The following is a 9,677-nucleotide window of genomic DNA, read 5'->3' as shown; positions in this document are numbered from 1 at the left end:
ACAACCCTGGCGTTGCAAGCATCATGTTCTACCAACTGAGACACACTCCTTCCAGTCAGTCTCTTAGGTCTGCTACTACCTGTCCCTCTCACTTTCCCAACTAGCATATCCTTGTCTCCCATACAAAGACTTGGTCCTTCTATACTTGTATCCATACCTCTTTGCAAAGCATATAGACTACATACAGTGTATAGGCCAGGTGTGATATACAGAGTTTAACCTCCAGAGTTTGGGAGATTTTCTTTGAGCCCCTGTAATGTGTAAACACCTGCCAGTGTGTGTACGTTCACACCAAAACTAATTTGGACCTAAGACAAAATAAAATCATAGATCCATTATTGTACCACAATTCAATTACCAGAGGGATGAGAGTAGGGAAGTTGAAAAAGTGCATACACAGACACACACCAACATTTTAACAGAATTACAACTAACAGTCCCGTGCAAATGTGGGTCCACTGCGGCCACCCACTACTCACCCGTAACACCCCAGTCCACTCCTGGCCATCCTAATTCAAGCTCTGATGGGCATTTTTCATCAAGGTAATGACTTTGTATAGGGCCTGCCCAGCCTTTACCAGAGGTCTAATCAAATCATCTTCATTTCAGATCAGAGAGAGAGAGAGGCCCTGATGGAAGCCAACAGACGACGAACGTCAGCGGGCACGACGGACGCTGGCACAGGGACTTGGCACGGCTCCCTACCTGTTTGAGACCAGCTGGTACTCCTCCAGTCAGCGGAGCCGCCCTCTCTCGTCTCTTCTCCCAGTCCTCCCAGCTCGGATGCTGTGGCCCAGTTCAGCCTACACTGAGACACAGGGAAAGAGTTGGGGACAAATTTGTTCATAATTCTGCTTTAAGAAATCGTGCAAAGGACTGTTAATTTGAATGAGTTATATTTTAATATTCAACAAGGTTCATTCTATGAGGGGGGTATCCGACAAAGACATTAGCATACAGAAACAATGATGACGACGAAAGGATATGTAAAGTATAGAATGTTGTGATGCTGTGTCAGCACCCTTGTTATGGTGAAAGGTCAAAGTTTGTGGTAAAGCAGCAGTGTGGTGATTAAACATCATGGTAGTAGGAAGAGGGGAGTGGGAGGTAGAGAGGGAGGGATGAGAGGAGGGATGGGAGGTAGAGCGGGAGGGAGGAGAGGAGGGATGGGAGGTAGAGGAGGGATGGGAGGTAGAGAGGGAGGGATGAGAGGAGGGATGGGAGGTAGAGAGGGAGGGAAGAGAGGAGGGATGGGAGGTAGAGAGGGAGGGAGGAGAGGAGGGATGGGAGGTAGAGAGGGAGGGATGAGAGGAGGTATGGGAGGTAGAGAGGGAGGGATGAGAGGAGGGATGGGAGGTAGAGAGGGAGGGATGAGAGGAAGGATGGGAGGTAGAGAGGGAGGGATGAGAGGACGGATGGGAGGTAGAGCGGGAGGGAGGAGAGGAGGGATGGGAGGTAGAGAGGGAGGGATGAGAGGAGGGATGGGAAGTAGAGAGGGAGGGATGAGAGGAGGGATGGGAGGTAGAGAGGGAGGGATGAGAGGAGGGATGGAGGTAGAGAGGGAGGGATGAGAGGAGGGATGGGAGGTAGAGCGGGAGGGAGGAGAGGAGGGATGGGAAGTAGAGAGGGAGAGAGGGAGGAGAGGAGGGATGGGATGGAGGGTGGGAGGGAGGAGAGGAGGGATGGGAGGTAGAGCGGGAAGGAGGAGAGGAGGAATGGGAGGTAGAGAGGGAGGGAGGAGAGGAGGGATGGGAGGTAGAGAGGGAGGGAGGAGAGGAGGGATGGGAGGTAGAGAGGGAGGGGGAAGAGGAGGGATGGGAGGTAGAGAGGGAGGGAGGAGAGGAGGGATGGGAGGTAGAGAGGGAAGGAGGAGAGGAGGGATGGGAGGTAGAGAGGGAAGGAGGAGAGGAGGGATGGGAGGTAGAGAGGGAGGGAGGAGAGGAGGGATGGGAGGTAGAGAGGGAGGGAGGAGAGGAGGGATGGGAGGTAGAGAGGGAGGGATGGGAGGTAGAGAGGGAGATAGGAGAGGAGGGATGGGAGGTAGAAAGGGAGGGAGGAGATGAGGGATGGGAGGTAGAGAGGGAGGGAGGAGAGGAGGGATGGGAGGTAGAGAGGGAGGGAGGAGAGGAGGGATGGGAGGTAGAGAGGGAGGTAAAGAGGGAGGGATGGGAGGTAGAGACGGAGATAGGAGAGGAGGGATGGGAGGTAGGAAAGAGAGGGAGATAGGAGAGGAGGGATGGGAGGTAGAAAGGGAGGGAGGAGAGAAGGGATGGGAGGTAGAAAGGGAGGGAGGAGAGGAGGGATGGGAGGTAGAGAGGGAGATAGGAGAGTATGGATAGGAGGTAGGAAAGAGACGGAGGAGAGGAGGGATGGGAGGTAGAGAGGGAGATAGTAGAGGGCGGATGGGCGGTAGAGAGGGAGGGAGGAGAGGAGGGATGGGAGGTAGAGAGGGAGGGAGGAGAGGAGGGATGGGAGGTAGAGAGGGAGGGAGGAGAGGAGCGATGGGAGGTAGAGAGGGAGGGAGGAGAGGAGGTATGGGAGGTAGAGAGGGAGGGAGGAGAGGAGGTATGGGAGGTAGAGGGAGGAGAGGAGGGATGGGAGGTAGAGAGGGAGATAGGAGAGGACGGATGGGAGGTAGAGAGGGAGATAGGAGACGGGATCGGAGGTAGAGAGGGAGGGAGGAGAGGAGGGATGGGAAGTAAAGAGGGAGTGAGGAGAGGAGGGATGGGAGGTAGAGAGTACGGGAGGAGAGGAGGGATGGGAGGTAGAGAGGGAGGGAGGAGAGGAGGGATGGGATGGGAGGTAGAGAGGGAGGGAGGAGAGGAGGGATGGGAGGTAGAGAGGGAGGGAGGAGAGGAGGGATGGGAGGTAGAGAGGGAGGGATGGGAGGTAGAGAGGGAGATAGGAGAGGAGGGATGTGAGGTAGAAAGGGAGGGAGGAGAGGAGGTATGGGAGGTAGAGAGGGAGGGAGGAGAGGAGGTATGGGAGGTAGAGGGAGGAGAGGAGCGGTGGGAGGTAGAGAGGGAGATAGGAGACGGGATCGGAGGTAGAGAGGGAGGGAGGAGAGGAGGGATGGGAGGTAAAGAGGGAGTGAGGAGAGGAGGGATGGGAGGTAGAGAGTACGGGAGGAGAGGAGGGATGGGAGGTAGAGAGGGAGGGAGGAGAGGAGGGATGGGAGGTAGAGAGGGAGGGAGGAGAGGTATCCCTCCTCTCCTCCCTCCCTCTCTACCACCCATCCCTCCTCTCCTCCCTCCCTCTCTACCTCTCATCCCTCCCTCTCTACCTCCCATCCCTCCTCTTCTCCCTCCCTCTCTACCTCCCATCCCTCCTCTCCTCCCTCCCTCTCTACCTCCCATCCCTCCTCTCCTCCCTCCCTCTCTACCTCACATCCCTCCTCTCATCCCTCTCTCTCTACCTCCCATCCGTCCTCTTCTCCCTCCCTCTCTACCTCCCATCCCTCCTCTCCTCCCTCCCTCTCTACCTCCCATCCCTCCTCTCATCCCTCCCTCTCTACCTCATCCCTCCCTCTCTACCTCCCATCCCTCCCCATCCCTCCCGCTCTACCTCCCATCCCTCCCTCTCTACCTCCCTCTCTACCTCCCATCCCTCCTCTCATCCCTCCCTCTCTACCTCCCATCCCTCCTCTCCTCCCTCCCTCTCTACCTCCCACTCCCCTCTTCCTACTACCATGATGTTTAATCACCACACTGCTGCTTTACCACAAACTTTGACCTTTACCATAACAAGGGTGCTGACACAGCATCACAACATTCTATACTTTACATATCCTTTCGTCGTCATCATTGTTTCTGTATGCTAATGTCTTTGTCGGATACCCCCCTCATAGAATGAACCTTGTTGAATATTAAAATATAACTCATTCAAATGAACACGAGCATGCACCCTCCCCCACAATGCCCCTGCGTGGGGCGGTGGGGCTCCCCTGACCCACTTAAACACATCTGGGTCAGCAGCCCTCACCTCCTCTCACATGCACACACGCACACAGGCACGCACACACACGCTTTATAAACACAAACGCTTAGCCATACAGGACTGAAAAACTCATACAAATGCATCTATACACATACAGGAAACCTGTATCAAGTATCAATTCATAATTTACTCTAGTTTATTCAAGATGAAGAACTATCTGTGATTATTATTTATGTTGACCACATCCCTGTAGCATTTTTGACTTATTTTAAATGGCAGAGCTCCAGAAAAAGCCTAAATACACAGCATATGTGAAGAGTACTGTGTGAAGTAGATACCTTTAAGAGCCAAAGGTTGTTTTGGTAGTTTTGTGCTGGATGTTAACTGGTGGGTTTGAATCGCAGAGGGGCATACGAAGAGGCAGGAGGCATGCAAGGGCACATGAAGAGAACGATTAGGCCCTTGAAACAGGGGAATACTATCGCCCATATCGCTTCCAAAAATAAGACACTTTTGAAGTGTGTTTATGGCTCGGGAGCAAAGTTGTGTGTTTGAGTTTCAGGCGAGAGGCAATAGTGAGTTGGCTTGTCAGGGTGTTTGTGTCTATGTGTGTGTGTGTGTGTGTGTGTGTGTGTGTGTGTGTGTGTGTGTGTGTGTGTGTGTGTGTGTGTGTGTGTGTGTGTGTGTGTGTGTGTGTGTGTGTGTGTGTGTGTGTGTGTGTGTGTGTTTGTGTGTGTGAGAGAGAGAGAGAATGTGTGTGTGTTGAGTTGGAGTCCCTCTTGTCTGAATAAACATACAAAAGCCAGGTAAATGACATGGCGTCTTCTGCACATGCCCAGTGGCTCTCATCTTTCTTCACAGAGTGAGTTCAGAGTGCCAGTTAGCATTGCATATGCTGGACCCAACAGCCACACACACACACACACACACACACACACACACACACACACACACACACACACACACACACACACACACACACACACACACACACACACACACACACACACACACACACACACACACACACACACACACACACACACACACACACACACACACACACACACACACACACACACACTATAAGCCTGTGGCTACAGCGTTCAAAGAGGCGTGATATTGAAATCCAGAGGCAGAGGCAACAGTGGGGTTTGCAGGGTCCATGGAAGGGTATTGATCAAGGTTAGTTTACTGGAAAAACGTCTCCCTCCCAACTGGGCTGTGGCTGAGGGGCATAAGAGCAACACTAGGCAAGGGTTTGTGTGTGTGTGTGGCAGCGTGTTTGCGCCTCTGTCTGTGTTTCTATGTGTGTATGTGTTTCTCTGTGTGTGTCTGTGCGTGTGTGTGTGTGTGTGTGTGTGTGTGTGTGTGTGTGTGTGTGTGTGTGTGTGTGTGTGTGTGTGTGTGTGTGTGTGTGTGTGTGTGTGTGTGTGTGTGTGTGTGTACCATGGCTTAAGGACATAGTAACTCCAGTAGGTAGATTAGATTGGAATAACACCGCTGAGGCAGGTTTGGTGGGTTGGAGAGAGTACGTAGCAGGCAGTACTGGGCAGGCAGTACTGGGCAGGCAGTACTGGGCAGGCAGCTCAGTCATAATTAAGGAGAGGAGACAAGGAAAGAAAGATTTCTAAGTCTATTGGAACGCAGGCAGCCGGTAGTGATAACTATTCATCTCATTGGACTGTGGCACTGTGAGTGGAACCTATTTGGTCAGGTGTGAGTTTTAAAGGAAGAAGAGGGAGAATTTACACTCTCATTCATTGAGGATGTGGGACCACTCAGGGGTTTCATGTGCTGTGTAAAACTCAACTCTGCCAAATCTGTCTGCTAAGCAAATCTCTCTCTCTTTCACTATCTTTCTCATACAAAGACTCTCTCTTTCTCACACACACACACACACACACACACACACACACACACACACACACACACACACACACACACACACACACACACACACACACACACACACACACACACACACACACACACACACACACACACACACACACATACACACACACACACACACACCTAGCAGAAACAAGGATTTGTAAAACCTGTCTGTTACTCCAATCAGGCCTGAGGAGTCAGGGAGAAAATGACCTTCACATGGTAAAAGTTCCAGCACACACTGGAATACAGTCCTTCTATCAATGGGAGAGGTGAGAGAGAAATGGGATTGAACAGAAATCACATACAAACTCACATACACACATACAGCAGGTTAACAGGAATCATGAATATTTGTGTTGTGTTTTTTGTGTGTGTGCATAACATGGTATAGAGGGCTGTCAAAGAAAGCGTAACGCTCTCTCTCTCCTTTAATCTTCTCTCTTTCTCTCTCTTCCTCTCTCTTCCTCTCTCTGGTCAGTCTAATGGATGGTGAATTCCCTGCTTACTCATGCATACCGTTGGCAAATTGTCCCTCTCAGATCGCGCCCTGCTTCCATGTGATTTGTGAAAGACGGAGTGACAGGGAGAGTCGCAGGCTCATATTGGAAAAGGGCACGGAGGATATATAGACAAACTAATCCGAATGGTGAAGACAATTCTATATTTGAGGGCTCACAGGCCGGTGAGGCTGGAATTGGCTAGAGAATGTCCATGTAGAGAGAGAGAGAGAGAGAGAGAGAGAGAGAGAGAGAGAGAGAGAGAGAGAGAGAGAGAGAGAGAGAGAGAGAGAGAGAGAGAGAGAGAGAGAGAGAGAGAGAGAGAGAGAGAGAGAGAGAGCAAAAGAGGGAGAGAGGGAGAGCGAAAGAGAGAGAGCAGACAGAGTGAGAGAGAAAGATTATAGAACAGTGAGAGCTGTGACCTTGCATGTGTGTGCAAGTATTTTTGCCGTCATAATACCAATTGGGTGGAAGAAGAAAAACACAAACAACCTTCCCCAGAAGCCCACTATTCCACTTCCCGATGTACAATAACAGCTCTCTGCCTTGTGTTGTTTCGTGGGAGAATTCAATGTCAGGTCACTGCAAGCCATAGTTTCACTTCTGTATGTCTATATCTAGAACAGAGCACTGGTTATTCAAGGTAATAACAGCTTAGAGCGCCCCCTGTTGGTTGTGTGATACGGACACAGCGTTAGAGCACAGGTCAGCTTGGCGAATCGGGCACAGATTATTAATGCCTGGCCCCCAAGATCAGGCATAATAGCCGAGCCCATCGGATAGTTGTGAGTGAGAGCAATTAGACAGTGCTCTTAAGAGAGCTTCTAGTGTTATTAATGTCTGGCGCTACAGGGGAAACACTCAGCTTTGCTAGCGGTCTGGAATAACAATGAGACAGGATTACACAGCAGGATACAGTCTGATGTATCAGCTTTTAACCTGTTGAATGATGGAAGAAAACTTCTAGGTGATCATGACTGCGATGAGAGAACAGTGCAAACATGCATACAGTACATGCACACCAATGGATCACCCTCAAATGCAGAACACACTCACACAAGCAGAAGCACATCATTCTAACCCGTGTCTGTCTCTCGCCAACACACTCGAATATAAACGCAACATGTGCACACACAGGCGCAAATACACACACAAACTCACACATGTGCAAAGGAAAATGCGCGCACGCACGCAAGGCTGAACAGTAGAGTTTTCATAAATGTGCCTACTTTAAGGCAAGCCGCAAGCTATTACCAAACAAAATAAAGAATAAAAGGAAAAGCAAGGAGGGGGAGAAAGGCCTTGGCTAATTCAGAACACTAGGTGCAGAATGTGCCAAGTCTGCCTTCCCCTTTCAAAAGAAGCGGCCGCTGCAGCTTTCCAGCCATAAACATCTAGTGGGGAGGTCTGCTAGGGACTAGCCAGATTAAACATGCCTATTTATAAAGGAATTTTGGCACAAAGACTCCAACTTCAATTTTTTCCCTCTCTCCTCTCCCTCTCCATGCCTCCTTCAAATCTCCTGATCTTTAATCTGGGGGCCAGAGTCTGCTAGACAGATTAGGACAGCAGCTACTGACAAGGCCGTTAAATCTCTGCTGGCTGACAAACCTGGCACTGGAGATGTTTAGGAACGATCCTCCAAAGGGCTGCACAGAAGAGTAATGGGGTAAGAGCAGAGAGAGAAGTCACAGGTTCTGGAACGGGAGACCAGCATTGGGACGTTTTAATGGGCTCAATCATGGAAAAGGCCTGAGGAAAATCATGGGATCCACTATGGACTCAGTGTGCCGGTTTGGAATGTTATGTTATCCATGGGGGCGAGAAATGTATTGGATAGAAGATAGGAATGCAGATAAAAGTGTGGCACTTATATTAGGTGTTTTGTGTGTGTGTGTGTGTGTGTGTGTGTGTGTGTGTGTGTGTGTGTGTGTGTGTGTGTGTGTGTGTGTGTGTGTGTGTGTGTGTGTGTGTGTGTGTGTGTGTGTGTGTGTGTGTGCGTGTGCGTGTGCGTGCGCGTGTGCGTGTGTGTGAACAGTATGTGCTCCAGAGGGAGTCGCAGAGGCGATGGTCTCTCAGCATGAAAGTGCTGATTTCACATCACTTCAGATTTCAGATCCACCGCTATCAAACTACACAGCACCATTCACCATAGACACAGTATACATACACAATATGGTGCCCATATGTCTGTGACATTCAGACGAATGGCTTCCAGAGCAACTACTGGAACTGTGGTGAGGATCCATTTTGGATCAGCCCCTGAGAGAACAGAATCTGAGGGGGATCCATTTTGGATCTGCAATTTCAGTCAGACAGCAGGGACTAATATAGAATGTGAAACAAAGAGCAGGTCTGTGAGCCTCCTCTGTGCCCTCCTTCCAGGTTGCCCCCCCTCGGGTAGATTAGACTGCTTAGCGCTCACTGCAGGCTAGCTAATCACTTGGGGGGTGGGGGGGCTCTCATTCATCCCCCCCTCTCTCCTCGACCCCCAATCCCACCCCCACATTGCCCGCGGGGCATCGTCACGGTGACAGCAGTGACAGTAATCTTGCAGTGACAGTTTGGACGCGTTGTCATTAAACTGCCACCATGACACGGAGACGATTGCCCTGAAGAGGCTGGCCACAATGCAGGAGCCAGCCAGCCAGCAGGAGAGAAACCATCCCGGGCTAAAAATACTATTACACAATACATCTCATAATTGGTTTATGCAGTGCAATGCTGTAGCCGCTGCCCCTATCGCATAAACAGCCAAATGATAGACAATGGGTTGAGATAGGTGGAGAGGTGGATGATGTTGGTGTGCCATTCCAGAACAGTGTTCTCAGCACTCTAAGTCATGATTCAACAACCCCCCCTAATATATTATGAGTTATTGTCGCTTTTTTATTGAATAGGTACATGTGCTAGATATAAGTCTATGCTGAAGACAATGAAGAGCAATGCCTCCGTGCATGTGTCAGTAACAAAAGGTATGGATCTGGACAAAAGGAGTGAGATAGATTTAAGACCACTGTCGCTAGGTCTGTGCCCAACATCTCCATAAATCCTAATACCGAGTCCTTCCACGTGAAAAAGAAAGAAAAGGAAAGAAAGTAAATGCATTTTCTCTCCATCTCCTCTCTCTCTCCTTCCCTTCAGTGTGCCGGTGTGGCCTGACAGAGGAGCAGATGGTGGTTTAAGCAGAGAATTTATGAGCGCCACAATCTTAATGTTGCAGAAAGAAAAGAAAAGGGCTTGCATCAAACCAACTGACAAATGCACTTGCTAATATTAATGCACTACTCATTCATCCAATATGCTTCCTAATTGCTTTTCTGTACACAGTAATATGGCACCTGC

The 9,677-nt window shown here is 50.2% G+C and overlaps 1 long non-coding RNA gene across 1 annotated transcript in view; it reads right to left on the bottom strand.

Annotated features, from left to right (window-relative positions):
- Window positions 1-708: 708 nt before the first annotated feature.
- Window positions 709-9,677, bottom strand: part of LOC139562688 (uncharacterized) — a 51,182-nt gene continuing 42,213 nt past the window's right edge. Inside the window, exon 3 of the long non-coding RNA XR_011672429.1 lies at window positions 709-808. This is a non-coding gene — a long non-coding RNA (uncharacterized lncRNA). The remainder of the gene's footprint in view (window positions 809-9,677) is intronic.

Source organism: Salvelinus alpinus, chromosome 32 (genome assembly GCF_045679555.1).
Source record: "Salvelinus alpinus chromosome 32, SLU_Salpinus.1, whole genome shotgun sequence".
Lineage (NCBI taxonomy): Eukaryota > Metazoa > Chordata > Actinopteri > Salmoniformes > Salmonidae > Salvelinus > Salvelinus alpinus.
Note: the sequence above shows the minus strand (reverse complement) of the source record. Positions and strands in the feature narration are given on the sequence as shown.